Raw genomic sequence first — 20,774 nt, 5'->3', positions numbered from 1 at the left:
TGGAGTGTGAGATGCAACCGAGTTAGGGTTCATCTAGAGACAACGAGATGTAACCGAGTTAGAGCTCATCTAGATGCAACCGAGTTAGGGTTCATCGAGAGTTAAACCGAGTTAGGGTTTGAGAGTTGTTTCAGTTTTTGAGTTATATTTTCTGATTATTATAAACGAGAGTCAGTCGTTCTATTCGTATTGATTATCGATCTGTGACTTGAATGAGTACATATTCATTGGCAAATGAGATGGTTATCTGTGGGAGTATGATATTCATGGAAAAATGATTTTTAAAAGTAATATTCAAATTTGATTCCAACTCTAATGCTATTATAATGAATTCACTAGTATGTTTTCAAGGATGAGTTAGATGGATAAGGAGGTGAGGTCTCAGGCTATCTACTAAGGACAAGGACATCCAATGATAGAAAACTTGGAATTTTTTTAAGGTTTTCTGAATGAAAATTGTCCATTGGTTTTCAATTAATAGTGTTATTTAAATAAGTACAATCAAAAAAATTCACTAGTCACCCCACCCCACCGCTGTATATCCAACGAGAGCCAAAACGCATCTAGGGGCGGTGTGTCCGATACGTTTTGGGTTCGTTTTCACCTTCAAAACTTTACCACTATGTATGGTCTAATTGATGAAGACACATATATAAGTGTAGGGCTAATATTCTATATTATTATTAGGATTGTGTATGTCTTTCAGTTTGCTTATAGTCGGTTTATTACGTACTCAATACGTTTATTTTGTACGGTAAAAGGTCATTGGGTAAGCCCACTTGGGCCATGAAATGAAAAACTAGAAGAAATAAGGACCCTATAAAAGGGTCACTTTCACCCATTTCTCCTAATAATTTCTTACAAAACTTGATTTTTTTCTCTCTTTGTGTGTTTGCAAACTAAGATACGAGTTCCAAGTGTTGTTAGTGATTTCCGCTAACTAACAACACGAATTGGTCTGAATAAGTTGTGAGATCCATTATCTAGAACTTATATATATTCATTCACTAGGTTTGTTACCCGTGTAGCACACAGGTTGGAATAAATAAATTTATTTAAATAAGTACAATCAAAAAAATTCAGGTAATGACTTACCATACGTATTTCATATGATTAAATCAAGTGCAATCAAAAAAATTCACTTCACGACAATTACTAATTCGAGACCAAAAAAAAAGGAGAGGGACATAAGAATAAAACTGCCTTGTGATCACAACTTGTGATGCCGTTTATGGGTTAAATTTGACCGTTAAAAAATGAAAATTGATCATGTTTATTGACTAAATTTGAGTAAATACTAAAACTTAAACGGGTTAAATTTACCCATTAACCGAATAAATAAATGATCCGGTAACCGGGTTAAACTTGACCATTCGTAAAACTTAAAAAAACTTATTTATTATTAATCGAAACTTTATTACAGACATGCATGATAATATTATGATCATCAAACAGAGCCTAATCAAAATGTGATCAATGCTGATGCTTAAATTTTTGGTTGTAATTACTCACGTCTTGAGTTAGTAAATGGACCTTATAACTCGATCAAGATATTATAAACGGACATATTAACAATGATAAAAACATATTAAAGTTGAACATGTCGTTGATATCTTATTATTTGAGTATTAAAGACACAAATCGAAACCAATGAGGAAAACTGAACTTTATTATACATAGAATATTGAACATTTATCCATCAAATTTTCAAAATGGAAGTGATAAGTACAACTGGGAAACTTCATTCCAGATAACTTACTAATTCAAGATAAAGGATAGCAACATAAGAATAAAATAAAATTAAATTGCCATGTGCCTTGTGATCACAACTTATGATACCAGTATACACCACTGTGCTTGCTATCTTCATCAGGCTCAATGTACATGCATTCCTTAGCCTCTCTCCACATTGCTTTAAAGATTGGAGTCCTGTCGATCTTATAGTAGTCACCCAAAACCGGTTTGATTGCGTCCCTTGCTTCCTTTGCGTGATAGTGTGGAATATATGAGATGAGATGATGCAATACATGAGTGTGTGTAACGTCATGGAACACCCTGTTTAGAAGTCCAAAATCTCTATCGATTGTGGATAATGCTCCTTTGATCCAGTTCCACTCGGTGGAGTCATAATGTGGCAAGGACAGATGGGTGTGGTGCAAATAAGTGATCAAAACGAAAAAAGCATGCACGCCCAGTACAGGAACTAGATACATGCACATAACCCAAGTGAACCCTTTCGCTGCTACAAGCTGCTGAACAGCATAAAGAACTGCAAGAATACCAAGATCCGATAGCAGAACCTGAATTCTTTCACGCTCGGTGAAAATGGGGCTTAATGGATCAAAGTGGTTAGCAAATCTTGGGTATTTCTTCCCAGAAACGTTAGTTAGGAGGTACAAAGGAAACCCTAGGGTCAACCTGAATACCAAAGTGAACACTCGACCGGGTGGGTTGTTAAGAACTTTCGAATAAATCATGACTTTGGACTTACGTTTAGGGATGTAAACTTCATCATTATCAAGTGAGTTTGTGTTGGCATGGTGGCTCCGATGGCTGTACTTCCACGAGAAATAAGGGGTAAAGAGAGCAGAATGGAGGATGAATCCAACAGTGTCATCAACCCACTGGTGTTCGCTAAACGCGTGGTGACCGCATTCATGACCAATAACCCACAAGCCCGTCAGGATGCTAGCTTGGCAAAACCAGTAAACGGGCCATGCTAAGTAAGCTAAAGGAGCGGGAAGAAGGGGAATGTAAGTGTTTGCTAGGAAGTAAAAGGCGTAGGTAATAATAAGATCATGAACAGCATAGTATGATGAGCGGATGGCTGATCGCTCGAAGCAATGGGCTGGAATTGCTTTTTTGAGATCACTCAACGAGAATGGTGGGTCAATCGGGACGCGTTGTAGCACATCTTTCACCAGATCAGATGAATCCGACATCCGGCCACCTGCTCCCATATTTCTGCAGATATATATTTAGTAATACAACATAAACCTCAAGGAAGAATGGCCTTGATGAGAATGTGTGTTTCTGTTCTCTTTGCCTGGTGACTAGTGTTCGACATGTCTGATATTTATAGTGATAAGTAGTCAAAGCCGACGGCTCAAATGAATATCTTGTTCCAACGAATACACTTAATATCACTCACGTTTGGAGGCTGTGAAATTTCTTAGTCTTTCCCTAACTTATCAAGCATATTTTTAATTGTTCCAAGCAACTACTTGGTTTCTGTCTTTTTGTAGAAATCACTTGGACTTTTGATTCTTTTCGGTTGAGTCAAATTAAATAGGACAAATTGTTTGATCAATATATATACATAGATACTCATACAAATGAAAATAATAAAATTATAATGGATGTTAAAATTACATATTAATTATTTATTAAATGTGTTAGTAGAAACATTATTTTTAGTTGTGTTTATCTTACATTAATGTGTTTTAATACTTTAGTCTACAATATCATATATGTTGGGTTTGGCACTCCATTATGCATGAATTAAACCTACGAACTTGAACACACGTTTGTAACGGGTTGGATGCACAATTATTCTTAGTGGGTCGAACAAATACATATAGCGGTGACGAGTTCAGAAATTTTCACTAGGAAGGCAAATGAATGGCCGGATGATAAATGAGCTAGGTCACATAAACAGAAAATAATGATAAAATAACATAAAACAATTTATTATAATTAATTTAAACACTTTCACTTTTTCAATTCATGGACATTTAAGTACATGTTTACCGGTAACTTTGTCTAGACAATCTATTTTAGGACGCAATTAGGGGTGCAAAAGAGCCGAGCTGCTCGTGAGCTATTCGAGATCGGCTCGTTAAAAAGTTCGATCGAGCCGAGCTTAATTGAGCCCAAGCTCGAGCCTAAAAGTAAACTCGTTTAATAATCGAGCCCGAGCCTAAGCTTCACGTATCGAGCTCGATCCGGCACGCGAGCCTAAACGTGCTTGTCATTTATATAATTTTTTAAAACATATATTTAATAATTATTAATTAATATATATAATGCTATGAAAAAATAAATAAAAATAACTAAATAATATACGTTTTTTATACATTAAATTATTAATAGAAACAAAATAAATAAAAATAATCATAATTATATAAAAAAATGATTGATAAATAGTAAACGAGTCGAGCCTGGGTTGAACTCGAGCTTGAGAATCTACTCACGAGCCAAACTCGAGCTTTGAAAATAGAGCTCTAAACTAGCCGAGCTCGAGCTCAAGCTCTGTGTAATTTAAACGAGCCGAGCTCGAGCCTAGTCGAGTCCGGGCTGGACTCGACCCGTTTGCGCCCTAGACACAATCTACACAAAGCTGTTATGCAATTGGATCCTTGATGGGACCACCTAGTTAACAGAGTGCCTTTCATTATAGCTAAGAATAGTCAAAATTTTAAACTAGTCAATCAAATAAGAATTAAATTTACACGTTGAGAAACAAAACTAGATAAGAATTAAATATTGAATTCTCGACTAAATACTTTGCCAGCATGTATTTAAACTATTAATAAAAGAAATTGGAAATTGTAATTTTAAACAAAACTTTTAACTGGAAATTGTTAGTACCATTCAATAATTAAATCAATGGGGATAATGGGCTTTTACAAACTAAATGTTACAAAATTTAAGAAGGCTAGTTTAAAAAAAATGACGTAGTGGTAAAATGCCTCATAAAACCTTTCAGTTGTTACATAATTATTATATTTTTTATATTAATAAAAATATAAATATGAAAGAAAAAACCTGATTGTCCAAGTCACCCCACCCCACCGCTGTATATCCAACGAGAGCCAAAACGCATCTAGGGGCGGTGTGCCCGATACGTTTTGGGTTCGTTTTCACCTTCAAAACTTTACCACTATGTATGGTCTAATTGATGAAGACACATATATAAGTGTAGGGCTAATATTCTATATTATTATTAGGATTGTGTATGTCTTTCAGTTTGCTTATAGTCGGTTTATTACGTACTCAATACGTTTATTTTGTACGGTAAAAGGTCATTGGGTAAGCCCACTTGGGCCATGAAATGAAAAACTAGAAGAAATAAGGACCCTATAAAAGGGTCACTTTCACCCATTTCTCCTAATAATTTCTTACAAAACTTGATTTTTTTCTCTCTTTGTGTGTTTGCAAACTAAGATACGAGTTCCAAGTGTTGTTAGTGATTTCCGCTAACTAACAACACGAATTGGTCTGAATAAGTTGTGAGATCCATTATCTAGGACTTATATATATTCATTCACTAGGTTAGTTACCCGTGTAGCACACAGGTTGGAATAAATAAATTTATTTAAATAAGTACAATCAAAAAAATTCAGGTAATGACTTACCATACGTATTTCATATGATTAAATCAAGTACAATCAAAAAAATTTACTTCACGACAATTACTAATTCGAGACCAAAAAAAAAGGAGAGGGACATAAGAATAAAACTGCCTTGTGATCACAACTTGTGATGCCGTTTATGGGTTAAATTTGACCGTTAAAAAATGAAAATTGATCATGTTTATTGACTAAATTTGAGTAAATACTAAAACTTAAACGGGTTAAATTTACCCATTAACCGAATAAATAAATGATCCGGTAACCGGGTTAAACTTGACCATTCGTAAAACTTAAAAAAACTTATTTATTATTAATCGAAACTTTATTACAGACATGCATGATAATATTATGATCATCAAACAGAGCCTAATCAAAATGTGATCAATGCTGATGCTTAAATTTTTGGTTGTAATTACTCACGTCTTGAGTTAGTAAATGGACCTTATAACTCGATCAAGATATTATAAACGGACATATTAACAATGATAAAAACATATTAAAGTTGAACATGTCGTTGATATCTTATTATTTGAGTATTAAAGACACAAATCGAAACCAATGAGGAAAACTGAACTTTATTATACATAGAATATTGAACATTTATCCATCAAATTTTCAAAATGGAAGTGATAAGTACAACTGGGAAACTTCATTCCAGATAACTTACTAATTCAAGATAAAGGATAGCAACATAAGAATAAAATTAAATTAAATTGCCATGTGCCTTGTGATCACAACTTATGATACCAGTATACACCACTGTGCTTGCTATCTTCATCAGGCTCAATGTACATGCATTCCTTAGCCTCTCTCCACATTGCTTTAAAGATTGGAGTCCTGTCGATCTTATAGTAGTCACCCAAAACCGGTTTGATTGCGTCCCTTGCTTCCTTTGCGTGATAGTGTGGAATATATGAGATGAGATGATGCAATACATGAGTGTGTGTAACGTCATGGAACACCCTGTTTAGAAGTCCAAAATCTCTATCGATTGTGGATAATGCTCCTTTGATCCAGTTCCACTCGGTGGAGTCATAATGTGGCAAGGACAGATGGGTGTGGTGCAAATAAGTGATCAAAACGAAAAAAGCATGCACGCCCAGTACAGGAACTAGATACATGCACATAACCCAAGTGAACCCTTTCGCTGCTACAAGCTGCTGAACAGCATAAAGAACTGCAAGAATACCAAGATCCGATAGCAGAACCTGAATTCTTTCACGCTCGGTGAAAATGGGGCTTAATGGATCAAAGTGGTTAGCAAATCTTGGGTATTTCTTCCCAGAAACGTTAGTTAGGAGGTACAAAGGAAACCCTAGGGTCAACCTGAATACCAAAGTGAACACTCGACCGGGTGGGTTGTTAAGAACTTTCGAATAAATCATGACTTTGGACTTACGTTTAGGGATGTAAACTTCATCATTATCAAGTGAGTTTGTGTTGGCATGGTGGCTCCGATGGCTGTACTTCCACGAGAAATAAGGGGTAAAGAGAGCAGAATGGAGGATGAATCCAACAGTGTCATCAACCCACTGGTGTTCGCTAAACGCGTGGTGACCGCATTCATGACCAATAACCCACAAGCCCGTCAGGATGCTAGCTTGGCAAAACCAGTAAACGGGCCATGCTAAGTAAGCTAAAGGAGCGGGAAGAAGGGGAATGTAAGTGTTTGCTAGGAAGTAAAAGGCGTAGGTAATAATAAGATCATGAACAGCATAGTATGATGAGCGGATGGCTGATCGCTCGAAGCAATGGGCTGGAATTGCTTTTTTGAGATCACTCAACGAGAATGGTGGGTCAATCGGGACGCGTTGTAGCACATCTTTCACCAGATCAGATGAATCCGACATCCGGCCACCTGCTCCCATATTTCTGCAGATATATATTTAGTAATACAACATAAACCTCAAGGAAGAATGGCCTTGATGAGAATGTGTGTTTCTGTTCTCTTTGCCTGGTGACTAGTGTTCGACATGTCTGATATTTATAGTGATAAGTAGTCAAAGCCGACGGCTCAAATGAATATCTTGTTCCAACGAATACACTTAATATCACTCACGTTTGGAGGCTGTGAAATTTCTTAGTCTTTCCCTAACTTATCAAGCATATTTTTAATTGTTCCAAGCAACTACTTGGTTTCTGTCTTTTTGTAGAAATCACTTGGACTTTTGATTCTTTTCGGTTGAGTCAAATTAAATAGGACAAATTGTTTGATCAATATATATACATAGATACTCATACAAATGAAAATAATAAAATTATAATGGATGTTAAAATTACATATTAATTATTTATTAAATGTGTTAGTAGAAACATTATTTTTAGTTGTGTTTATCTTACATTAATGTGTTTTAATACTTTAGTCTACAATATCATATATGTTGGGTTTGGCACTCCATTATGCATGAATTAAACCTACGAACTTGAACACACGTTTGTAACGGGTTGGATGCACAATTATTCTTAGTGGGTCGAACAAATACATATAGCGGTGACGAGTTCAGAAATTTTCACTAGGAAGGCAAATGAATGGCCGGATGATAAATGAGCTAGGTCACGTAAACAGAAAATAATGATAAAATAACATAAAACAATTTATTATAATTAATTTAAACACTTTCACTTTTTCAATTCATGGACATTTAAGTACATGTTTACCGTTAACTTTGTCTAGCCAATCTATTTTAGGACGCAATTAAGGGTGCAAAAGGGCCGAGCTGCTCGTGAGCTATTCGAGATCGGCTCGTTAAAAAGTTCGATCGAGCCGAGCTTAATTGAGCCCAAGCTCGAGCCTAAAAGTAAACTCGTTTAATAATCGAGCCCGAGCCTAAGCTTCACGTATCGAGCTCGATCCGGCACACGAGCCTAAACGTACTTGTCATTTATATAATTTTTTAAAACATATATTTAATAATTATTAATTAATATATATAATGCTATGAAAAAATAAATAAAAATAACTAAATAATATACGTTTTTTATACATTAAATTATTAATAGAAACAAAATATATAAAAATAATCATAATTATATAAAAAAATGATTGATAAATATTAAACGAGTCGAGCCTGGGTTGAACTCGAGCTTGAGAATCTACTCACGAGCCAAACTCGAGCTTTGAAAATAGAGCTCTAAACTAGCCGAGCTCGAGCTCAAGCTCTGTGTAATTTAAACAAGCCGAGCTCGAGCCTAGTCGAGTCCGGGCTGGACTCGACCCGTTTGCGCCCTAGACACAATCTACACAAAGCTGTTATGCAATTGGATCCTTGATGGGACCACCTAGTTAACAGAGTGCCTTTCATTATAGCTAAGAATAGTCAAAATTTTAAACTAGTCAATCAAATAAGAATTAAATTTACACGTGGAGAAACAAAACTAGATAAGAATTAAATATTGAATTCTCGACTAAATACTTTGCCAGCATGTATTTAAACTATTAATAAAAGAAATTGGAAATTGTAATTTTAAACAAAACTTTTAACTGGAAATTGTTAGTACCATTCAATAATTAAATCAATGGGGATAATGGGCTTTTACAAACTAAATGTTACAAAATTTAAGAAGGCTAGTTTAAAAAAAATGACGTAGTGGTAAAATGCCTCATAAAACCTTTCAGTTGTTACATAATTATTATATTTTTTATATTAATAAAAATATAAATATGAAAGAAAAAACCTGATTGTCCAAGTCACCCCACCCCACCGCTGTATATCCAACGAGAGCCAAAACGCATCTAGGGGCGGTGTGCCCGATACGTTTTGGGTTCGTTTTCACCTTCAAAACTTTACCACTATGTATGGTCTAATTGATGAAGACACATATATAAGTGTAGGGCTAATATTCTATATTATTATTAAGATTGTGTATGTCTTTCAGTTTGTTATAGTCGGTTTATTACGTACTCAATACGTTTATTTTGTACGGTAAAAGGTCATTGGGTAAGCCCACTTGGGCCATGAAATGAAAAACTAGAAGAAATAAGGACCCTATAAAAGGGTCACTTTCACCCATTTCTCCTAATAATTTCTTACAAAACTTGATTTTTTTCTCTCTTTGTGTGTTTGCAAACTAAGATACGAGTTCCAAGTGTTGTTAGTGATTTCCGCTAACTAACAACACGAATTGGTCTGAATAAGTTGTGAGATCCATTATCTAGGACTTATATATATTCATTCACTAGGTTAGTTACCCGTGTAGCACACAGGTTGGAATAAATAAATTTATTTAAATAAGTACAATCAAAAAAATTCAGGTAATGACTTACCATACGTATTTCATATGATTAAATCAAGTACAATCAAAAAAATTCACTTCACGACAATTACTAATTCGAGACCAAAAAAAAAGGAGAGGGACATAAGAATAAAACTGCCTTGTGATCACAACTTGTGATGCCGTTTATGGGTTAAATTTGACCGTTAAAAAATGAAAATTGATCATGTTTATTGACTAAATTTGAGTAAATACTAAAACTTAAACGGGTTAAATTTACCCATTAACCGAATAAATAAATGATCCGGTAACCGGGTTAAACTTGACCATTCGTAAAACTTAAAAAAACTTATTTATTATTAATCGAAACTTTATTACAGACATGCATGATAATATTATGATCATCAAACAGAGCCTAATCAAAATGTGATCAATGCTGATGCTTAAATTTTTGGTTGTAATTACTCACGTCTTGAGTTAGTAAATGGACCTTATAACTCGATTAAGATATTATAAACGGACATATTAACAATGATAAAAACATATTAAAGTTGAACATGTCGTTGATATCTTATTATTTGAGTATTAAAGACACAAATCGAAACCAATGAGGAAAACTGAACTTTATTATACATAGAATATTGAACTTTTATCCATCAAATTTTCAAAATGGAAGTGATAAGTACAACTGGGAAACTTCATTCCAGATAACTTACTAATTCAAGATAAAGGATAGCAACATAAGAATAAAATAAAATTAAATTGCCATGTGCCTTGTGATCACAACTTATGATACCAGTATACACCACTGTGCTTGCTATCTTCATCAGGCTCAATGTACATGCATTCCTTAGCCTCTCTCCACATTGCTTTAAAGATTGGAGTCCTGTCGATCTTATAGTAGTCACCCAAAACCGGTTTGATTGCGTCCCTTGCTTCCTTTGCGTGATAGTGTGGAATATATGAGATGAGATGATGCAATACATGAGTGTGTGTAACGTCATGGAACACCCTGTTTAGAAGTCCAAAATCTCTATCGATTGTGGATAATGCTCCTTTGATCCAGTTCCACTCGGTGGAGTCATAATGTGGCAAGGACAGATGGGTGTGGTGCAAATAAGTGATCAAAACGAAAAAAGCATGCACGCCCAGTACAGGAACTAGATACATGCACATAACCCAAGTGAACCCTTTCGCTGCTACAAGCTGCTGAACAGCATAAAGAACTGCAAGAATACCAAGATCCGATAGCAGAACCTGAATTCTTTCACGCTCGGTGAAAATGGGGCTTAATGGATCAAAGTGGTTAGCAAATCTTGGGTATTTCTTCCCAGAAACGTTAGTTAGGAGGTACAAAGGAAACCCTAGGGTCAACCTGAATACCAAAGTGAACACTCGACCGGGTGGGTTGTTAAGAACTTTCGAATAAATCATGACTTTGGACTTACGTTTAGGGATGTAAACTTCATCATTATCAAGTGAGTTTGTGTTGGCATGGTGGCTCCGATGGCTGTACTTCCACGAGAAATAAGGGGTAAAGAGAGCAGAATGGAGGATGAATCCAACAGTGTCATCAACCCACTGGTGTTCGCTAAACGCGTGGTGACCGCATTCATGACCAATAACCCACAAGCCCGTCAGGATGCTAGCTTGGCAAAACCAGTAAACGGGCCATGCTAAGTAAGCTAAAGGAGCGGGAAGAAGGGGAATGTAAGTGTTTGCTAGGAAGTAAAAGGCGTAGGTAATAATAAGATCATGAACAGCATAGTATGATGAGCGGATGGCTGATCGCTCGAAGCAATGGGCTGGAATTGCTTTTTTGAGATCACTCAACGAGAATGGTGGGTCAATCGGGACGCGTTGTAGCACATCTTTCACCAGATCAGATGAATCCGACATCCGGCCACCTGCTCCCATATTTCTGCAGATATATATTTAGTAATACAACATAAACCTCAAGGAAGAATGGCCTTGATGAGAATGTGTGTTTCTGTTCTCTTTGCCTGGTGACTAGTGTTCGACATGTCTGATATTTATAGTGATAAGTAGTCAAAGCCGACGGCTCAAATGAATATCTTGTTCCAACGAATACACTTAATATCACTCACGTTTGGAGGCTGTGAAATTTCTTAGTCTTTCCCTAACTTATCAAGCATATTTTTAATTGTTCCAAGCAACTACTTGGTTTCTGTCTTTTTGTAGAAATCACTTGGACTTTTGATTCTTTTCGGTTGAGTCAAATTAAATAGGACAAATTGTTTGATCAATATATATACATAGATACTCATACAAATGAAAATAATAAAATTATAATGGATGTTAAAATTACATATTAATTATTTATTAAATGTGTTAGTAGAAACATTATTTTTAGTTGTGTTTATCTTACATTAATGTGTTTTAATACTTTAGTCTACAATATCATATATGTTGGGTTTGGCACTCCATTATGCATGAATTAAACCTACGAACTTGAACACACGTTTGTAACGGGTTGGATGCACAATTATTCTTAGTGGGTCGAACAAATACATATAGCGGTGACGAGTTCAGAAATTTTCACTAGGAAGGCAAATGAATGGCCGGATGCTAAATGAGCTAGGTCACGTAAACAGAAAATAATGATAAAATAACATAAAACAATTTATTATAATTAATTTAAACACTTTCACTTTTTCAATTCATGGACATTTAAGTACATGTTTACCGGTAACTTTGTCTAGCCAATCTATTTTAGGACGCAATTAAGGGTGCAAAAGGGCCGAGCTGCTCGTGAGCTATTCGAGATCGGCTCGTTAAAAAGTTCGATCGAGCCGAGCTTAATTGAGCCCAAGCTCGAGCCTAAAAGTAAACTCGTTTAATAATCGAGCCCGAGCCTAAGCTTCACGTATCGAGCTCGATCCGGCACGCGAGCCTAAACGTACTTGTCATTTATATAATTTTTTAAAACATATATTTAATAATTATTAATTAATATATATAATGCTATGAAAAAATAAATAAAAATAACTAAATAATATACGTTTTTTATACATTAAATTATTAATAGAAACAAAATATATAAAAATAATCATAATTATATAAAAAAATGATTGATAAATATTAAACGAGTCGAGCCTGGGTTGAACTCGAGCTTGAGAATCTACTCACGAGCCAAACTCGAGCTTTGAAAATAGAGCTCTAAACTAGCCGAGCTCGAGCTCAAGCTCTGTGTAATTTAAACGAGCCGAGCTCGAGCCTAGTCGAGTCCGGGCTGGACTCGACCCGTTTGCGCCCTAGACACAATCTACACAAAGCTGTTATGCAATTGGATCCTTGATGGGACCACCTAGTTAACAGAGTGCCTTTCATTATAGCTAAGAATAGTCAAAATTTTAAACTAGTCAATCAAATAAGAATTAAATTTACACGTGGAGAAACAAAACTAGATAAGAATTAAATATTGAATTCTCGACTAAATACTTTGCCAGCATGTATTTAAACTATTAATAAAAGAAATTGGAAATTGTAATTTTAAACAAAACTTTTAACTGGAAATTGTTAGTACCATTCAATAATTAAATCAATGGGGATAATGGGCTTTTACAAACTAAATGTTACAAAATTTAAGAAGGCTAGTTTAAAAAAAATGACGTAGTGGTAAAATGCCTCATAAAACCTTTCAGTTGTTACATAATTATTATATTTTTTATATTAATAAAAATATAAATATGAAAGAAAAAACCTGATTGTCCAAGTCACCCCACCCCACCGCTGTATATCCAACGAGAGCCAAAACGCATCTAGGGGCGGTGTGCCCGATACGTTTTGGGTTCGTTTTCACCTTCAAAACTTTACCACTATGTATGGTCTAATTGATGAAGACACATATATAAGTGTAGGGCTAATATTCTATATTATTATTAGGATTTTGTATGTCTTTCAGTTTGCTTATAGTCGGTTTATTACGTACTCAATACGTTTATTTTGTACGGTAAAAGGTCATTGGGTAAGCCCACTTGGGCCATGAAATGAAAAACTAGAAGAAATAAGGACCCTATAAAAGGGTCACTTTCACCCATTTCTCTTAATAATTTCTTACAAAACTTGATTTTTTTCTCTCTTTGTGTGTTTGCAAACTAAGATACGAGTTCCAAGTGTTGTTAGTGATTTCCGCTAACTAACAACACGAATTGGTCTGAATAAGTTGTGAGATCCATTATCTAGGACTTATATATATTCATTCACTAGGTTAGTTACCCGTGTAGCACACAGGTTGGAATAAATAAATTTATTTAAATAAGTACAATCAAAAAAATTCAGGTAATGACTTACCATACGTATTTCATATGATTAAATCAAGTACAATCAAAAAAATTCACTTCACGACAATTACTAATTCGAGACCAAAAAAAAAGGAGAGGGACATAAGAATAAAACTGCCTTGTGATCACAACTTGTGATGCCGTTTATGGGTTAAATTTGACCGTTAAAAAATGAAAATTGATCATGTTTATTGACTAAATTTGAGTAAATACTAAAACTTAAACGGGTTAAATTTACCCATTAACCGAATAAATAAATAATCCGGTAACCGGGTTAAACTTGACCATTCGTAAAACTTAAAAAAACTTATTTATTATTAATCGAAACTTTATTACAGACATGCATGATAATATTATGATCATCAAACAGAGCCTAATCAAAATGTGATCAATGCTGATGCTTAAATTTTTGGTTGTAATTACTCACGTCTTGAGTTAGTAAATGGACCTTATAACTCGATCAAGATATTATAAACGGACATATTAACAATGATAAAAACATATTAAAGTTGAACATGTCGTTGATATCTTATTATTTGAGTATTAAAGACACAAATCGAAACCAATGAGGAAAACTGAACTTTATTATACATAGAATATTGAACATTTATCCATCAAATTTTCAAAATGGAAGTGATAAGTACAACTGGGAAACTTCATTCCAGATAACTTACTAATTCAAGATAAAGGATAGCAACATAAGAATAAAATTAAATTAAATTGCCATGTGCCTTGTGATCACAACTTATGATACCAGTATACACCACTGTGCTTGCTATCTTCATCAGGCTCAATGTACATGCATTCCTTAGCCTCTCTCCACATTGCTTTAAAGATTGGAGTCCTGTCGATCTTATAGTAGTCACCCAAAACCGGTTTGATTGCGTCCCTTGCTTCCTTTGCGTGATAGTGTGGAATATATGAGATGAGATGATGCAATACATGAGTGTGTGTAACGTCATGGAACACCCTGTTTAGAAGTCCAAAATCTCTATCGATTGTGGATAATGCTCCTTTGATCCAGTTCCACTCGGTGGAGTCATAATGTGGCAAGGACAGATGGGTGTGGTGCAAATAAGTGATCAAAACGAAAAAAGCATGCACGCCCAGTACAGGAACTAGATACATGCACATAACCCAAGTGAACCCTTTCGCTGCTACAAGCTGCTGAACAGCATAAAGAACTGCAAGAATACCAAGATCCGATAGCAGAACCTGAATTCTTTCACGCTCGGTGAAAATGGGGCTTAATGGATCAAAGTGGTTAGCAAATCTTGGGTATTTCTTCCCAGAAACGTTAGTTAGGAGGTACAAAGGAAACCCTAGGGTCAACCTGAATACCAAAGTGAACACTCGACCGGGTGGGTTGTTAAGAACTTTCGAATAAATCATGACTTTGGACTTACGTTTAGGGATGTAAACTTCATCATTATCAAGTGAGTTTGTGTTGGCATGGTGGCTCCGATGGCTGTACTTCCACGAGAAATAAGGGGTAAAGAGAGCAGAATGGAGGATGAATCCAACAGTGTCATCAACCCACTGGTGTTCGCTAAACGCGTGGTGACCGCATTCATGACCAATAACCCACAAGCCCGTCAGGATGCTAGCTTGGCAAAACCAGTAAACGGGCCATGCTAAGTAAGCTAAAGGAGCGGGAAGAAGGGGAATGTAAGTGTTTGCTAGGAAGTAAAAGGCGTAGGTAATAATAAGATCATGAACAGCATAGTATGATGAGCGGATGGCTGATCGCTCGAAGCAATGGGCTGGAATTGCTTTTTTGAGATCACTCAACGAGAATGGTGGGTCAATCGGGACGCGTTGTAGCACATCTTTCACCAGATCAGATGAATCCGACATCCGGCCACCTGCTCCCATATTTCTGCAGATATATATTTAGTAATACAACATAAACCTCAAGGAAGAATGGCCTTGATGAGAATGTGTGTTTCTGTTCTCTTTGCCTGGTGACTAGTGTTCGACATGTCTGATATTTATAGTGATAAGTAGTCAAAGCCGACGGCTCAAATGAATATCTTGTTCCAACGAATACACTTAATATCACTCACGTTTGGAGGCTGTGAAATTTCTTAGTCTTTCCCTAACTTATCAAGCATATTTTTAATTGTTCCAAGCAACTACTTGGTTTCTGTCTTTTTGTAGAAATCACTTGGACTTTTGATTCTTTTCGGTTGAGTCAAATTAAATAGGACAAATTGTTTGATCAATATATATACATAGATACTCATACAAATGAAAATAATAAAATTATAATGGATGTTAAAATTACATATTAATTATTTATTAAATGTGTTAGTAGAAACATTATTTTTAGTTGTGTTTATCTTACATTAATGTGTTTTAATACTTTAGTCTACAATATCATATATGTTGGGTTTGGCACTCCATTATGCATGAATTAAACCTACGAACTTGAACACACGTTTGTAACGGGTTGGATGCACAATTATTCTTAGTGGGTCGAACAAATACATATAGCGGTGACGAGTTCAGAAATTTTCACTAGGAAGGCAAATGAATGGCCGGATGATAAATGAGCTAGGTCACGTAAACAGAAAATAATGATAAAATAACATAAAACAATTTATTATAATTAATTTAAACACTTTCACTTTTTCAATTCATGGACATTTAAGTACATGTTTACCGGTAACTTTGTCTAGCCAATCTATTTTAGGACGCAATTAAGGGTGCAAAAGAGCCGAGCTGCTCGTGAGCTATTCGAGATCGGCTCGTTAAAAAGTTCGATCGAGCCGAGCTTAATTGAGCCCAAGCTCGAGCCTAAAAGTAAACTCGTTTAATAATCGAGCCCGAGCCTAAGCTTCACGTATCGAGCTCGATCCGGCACGCGAGCCTAAACGTACTTGTCATTTATATAATTTTTTAAAACATATATTTAATAATTATTAATTAATATATATAATGCTATGAAAAAATAAATAAAAATAACTAAATAATATACGTTTTTTATACATTAAATTATTAATAGAAACAAAATATATAAAAATAATCATAATTATATAAAAAAATGATTGATAAATAGTAAACGAGTCGAGCCTGGGTTGAACTCGAGCTTGAGAATCTACTCACGAGCCAAACTCGAGCTTTGAAAATAGAGCTCTAAACTAGCCGAGCTCGAGCTCAAGCTCTGTGTAATTTAAACGAGCCGAGCTCGAGCCTAGTCGAGTCCGGGCTGGACTCGACCCGTTTGCGCCCTAGACACAATCTACACAAAGCTGTTATGCAATTGGATCCTTGATGGGACCACCTAGTTAACAGAGTGCCTTTCATTATAGCTAAGAATAGTCAAAATTTTAAACTAGTCAATCAAATAAGAATTAAATTTACACGTTGAGAAACAAAACTAGATAAGAATTAAATATTGAATTCTCGACTAAATACTTTGCCAGCATGTATTTAAACTATTAATAAAAGAAATTGGAAATTGTAATTTTAAACAAAACTTTTAACTGGAAATTGTTAGTACCATTCAATAATTAAATCAATGGGGATAATGGGCTTTTACAAACTAAATGTTACAAAATTTAAGAAGGCTAGTTTAAAAAAAATGACGTAGTGGTAAAATGCCTCATAAAACCTTTCAGTTGTTACATAATTATTATATTTTTTATATTAATAAAAATATAAATATGAAAGAAAAAACCTGATTGTCCAAGTCACCCCACCCCACCGCTGTATATCCAACGAGAGCCAAAACGCATCTAGGGGCGGTGTGCCCGATACGTTTTGGGTTCGTTTTCACCTTCAAAACTTTACCACTATGTATGGTCTAATTGATGAAGACACATATATAAGTGTAGGGCTAATATTCTATATTATTATTAGGATTTTGTATGTCTTTCAGTTTGCTTATAGTCGGTTTATTACGTACTCAATACGTTTATTTTGTACGGTAAAAGGTCATTGGGTAAGCCCACTTGGGCCATGAAATGAAAAACTAGAAGAAATAAGGACCCTATAAAAGGGTCACTTTCACCCATTTCTCTTAATAATTTCTTACAAAACTTGATTTTTTTCTCTCTTTGTGTGTTTGCAAACTAAGATACGAGTTCCAAGTGTTGTTAGTGATTTCCGCTAACTAACAACACGAATTGGTCTGAATAAGTTGTGAGATCCATTATCTAGGACTTATATATATTCATTCACTAGGTTAGTTACCCGTGTAGCACACAGGTTGGAATAAATAAATTTATTTAAATAAGTACAATCAAAAAAATTCAGGTAATGACTTACCATACGTATTTCATATGATTAAATCAAGTACAATCAAAAAAATTCACTTCACGACAATTACTAATTCGAGACCAAAAAAAAAGGAGAGGGACATAAGAATAAAACTGCCTTGTGATCACAACTTGTGATGCCGTTTATGGGTTAAATTTGACCGTTAAAAAATGAAAATTGATCATGTTTATTGACTAAATTTGAGTAAATACTAAAACTTAAACGGGTTAAATTTACCCATTAACCGAATAAATAAATGATCCGGTAACCGGGTTAAACTTGACCATTCGTAAAACTTAAAAAAACTTATTTATTATTAATCGAAACTTTATTACAGACATGCATGATAATATTATGATCATCAAACAGAGCCTAATCAAAATGTGATCAATGCTGATGCTTAAATTTTTGGTTGTAATTACTCACGTCTTGAGTTAGTAAATGGACCTTATAACTCGATCAAGATATTATAAACGGACATATTAACAATGATAAAAACATATTAAAGTTGAACATGTCGTTGATATCTTATTATTTGAGTATTAAAGACACAAATCGAAACCAATGAGGAAAACTGAACTTTATTATACATAGAATATTGAACATTTATCCATCAAATTTTCAAAATGGAAGTGATAAGTACAACTGGGAAACTTCATTCCAGATAACTTACTAATTCAAGATAAAGGATAGCAACATAAGAATAAAATTAAATTAAATTGCCATGTGCCTTGTGATCACAACTTATGATACCAGTATACACCACTGTGCTTGCTATCTTCATCAGGCTCAATGTACATGCATTCCTTAGCCTCTCTCCACATTGCTTTAAAGATTGGAGTCCTGTCGATCTTATAGTAGTCACCCAAAACCGGTTTGATTGCGTCCCTTGCTTCCTTTGCGTGATAGTGTGGAATATATGAGATGAGATGATGCAATACATGAGTGTGTGTAACGTCATGGAACACCCTGTTTAGAAGTCCAAAATCTCTATCGATTGTGGATAATGCTCCTTTGATCCAGTTCCACTCGGTGGAGTCATAATGTGGCAAGGACAGATGGGTGTGGTGCAAATAAGTGATCAAAACGAAAAAAGCATGCACGCCCAGTACAGGAACTAGATACATGCACATAACCCAAGTGAACCCTTTCGCTGCTACAAGCTGCTGAACAGCATAAAGAACTGCAAGAATACCAAGATCCGATAGCAGAACCTGAATTCTTTCACGCTCGGTGAAAATGGGGCTTAATGGATCAAAGTGGTTAGCAAATCTTGGGTATTTCTTCCCAGAAACGTTAGTTAGGAGGTACAAAGGAAACCCTAGGGTCAACCTGAATACCAAAGTGAACACTCGACCGGGTGGGTTGTTAAGAACTTTCGAATAAATCATGACTTTGGACTTACGTTTAGGGATGTAAACTTCATCATTATCAAGTGAGTTTGTGTTGGCATGGTGGCTCCGATGGCTGTACTTCCACGAGAAATAAGGGGTAAAGAGAGCAGAATGGAGGATGAATCCAACAGTGTCATCAACCCACTGGTGTTCGCTAAACGCGTGGTGACCGCATTCATGACCAATAACCCACAAGCCCGTCAGGATGCTAGCTTGGCAAAACCAGTAAACGGGCCATGCTAAGTAAGCTAAAGGAGCGGGAAGAAGGGGAATGTAAGTGTTTGCTAGGAAGTAAAAGGCGTAGGTAATAATAAGATCATGAACAGCATAGTATGATGAGCGGATGGCTGATCGCTCGAAGCAATGGGCTGGAATTGCTTTTTTGAGATCACTCAACGAGAATGGTGGGTCAATCGGGACGCGTTGTAGCACATCTTTCACCAGATCAGATGAATCCGACATCCGGCCACCTGCTCCCATATTTCTGCAGATATATATTTAGTAATACAACATAAACCTCAAGGAAGAATGGCCTTGATGAGAATGTGTGTTTCTGTTCTCTTTGCCTGGTGACTAGTGTTCGACATGTCTGATATTTATAGTGATAAGTAGTCAAAGCCGACGGCTCAAATGAATATCTTGTTCCAACGAATACACTTAATATCACTCACGTTTGGAGGCTGTGAAATTTCTTAGTCTTTCCCTAACTTATCAAGCATATTTTTAATTGTTCCAAGCAACTACTTGGTTTCTGTCTTTTTGTAGAAATCACTTGGACTTTTGATTCTTTTCGGTTGAGTCAAATTAAATAGGACAAATTGTTTGATCAATATATATACATAGATACTCATACAAATGAAAATAATAAAATTATAATGGATGTTAAAATTACATATTAATTATTTATTAAATGTGTTAGTAGAAACATTATTTTTAGTTGTGTTTATCTTACATTAATGTGTTTTAATACTTTAGTCTACAATATCATATATGTTGGGTTTGGCACTCCATTATGCATGAATTAAACCTACGAACTTGAACACACGTTTGTAACGGGTTGGATGCACAATTATTCTTAGTGGGTCGAACAAATACATATAGCGGTGACGAGTTCAGAAATTTTCACTAGGAAGGCAAATGAATGGCCGGATGATAAATGAGCTAGGTCACGTAAACAGAAAATAATGATAAAATAACATAAAACAATTTATTATAATTAATTTAAACACTTTCACTTTTTCAATTCA

At 35.2% G+C, this 20,774-nt stretch overlaps 5 pseudogenes; all 5 read right to left on the bottom strand.

Annotated features, from left to right (window-relative positions):
* Positions 1-1,815: 1,815 nt before the first annotated feature.
* LOC143596300 (delta(12) fatty acid desaturase DES8.11 pseudogene) lies at positions 1,816-3,030 on the bottom strand (annotated as a pseudogene).
* A 3,014-nt stretch (positions 3,031-6,044) lies between these two features.
* On the bottom strand, positions 6,045-7,292 carry LOC143596299 (delta(12) fatty acid desaturase DES8.11 pseudogene; annotated as a pseudogene).
* Positions 7,293-10,338: 3,046 nt separating this feature from the next.
* Positions 10,339-11,553, bottom strand: LOC143596297 (delta(12) fatty acid desaturase DES8.11 pseudogene; annotated as a pseudogene).
* A 3,014-nt stretch (positions 11,554-14,567) lies between these two features.
* Positions 14,568-15,815, bottom strand: LOC143596296 (delta(12) fatty acid desaturase DES8.11 pseudogene; annotated as a pseudogene).
* A 3,014-nt stretch (positions 15,816-18,829) lies between these two features.
* On the bottom strand, positions 18,830-20,077 carry LOC143596295 (delta(12) fatty acid desaturase DES8.11 pseudogene; annotated as a pseudogene).
* Positions 20,078-20,774: the final 697 nt, after the last annotated feature.

This window comes from Bidens hawaiensis, unplaced genomic scaffold (genome assembly GCF_021521415.1).
Source record: "Bidens hawaiensis isolate Kalapana, Puna unplaced genomic scaffold, B.hawaiensis_p1.1 tig00046214_1, whole genome shotgun sequence".
In the NCBI taxonomy this organism is placed as follows: Eukaryota; Viridiplantae; Streptophyta; class Magnoliopsida; order Asterales; family Asteraceae; genus Bidens; species Bidens hawaiensis.
The sequence above is the reverse complement of the archived record's forward strand: the minus strand, read 5'-3'. Positions and strand labels throughout refer to the sequence as shown.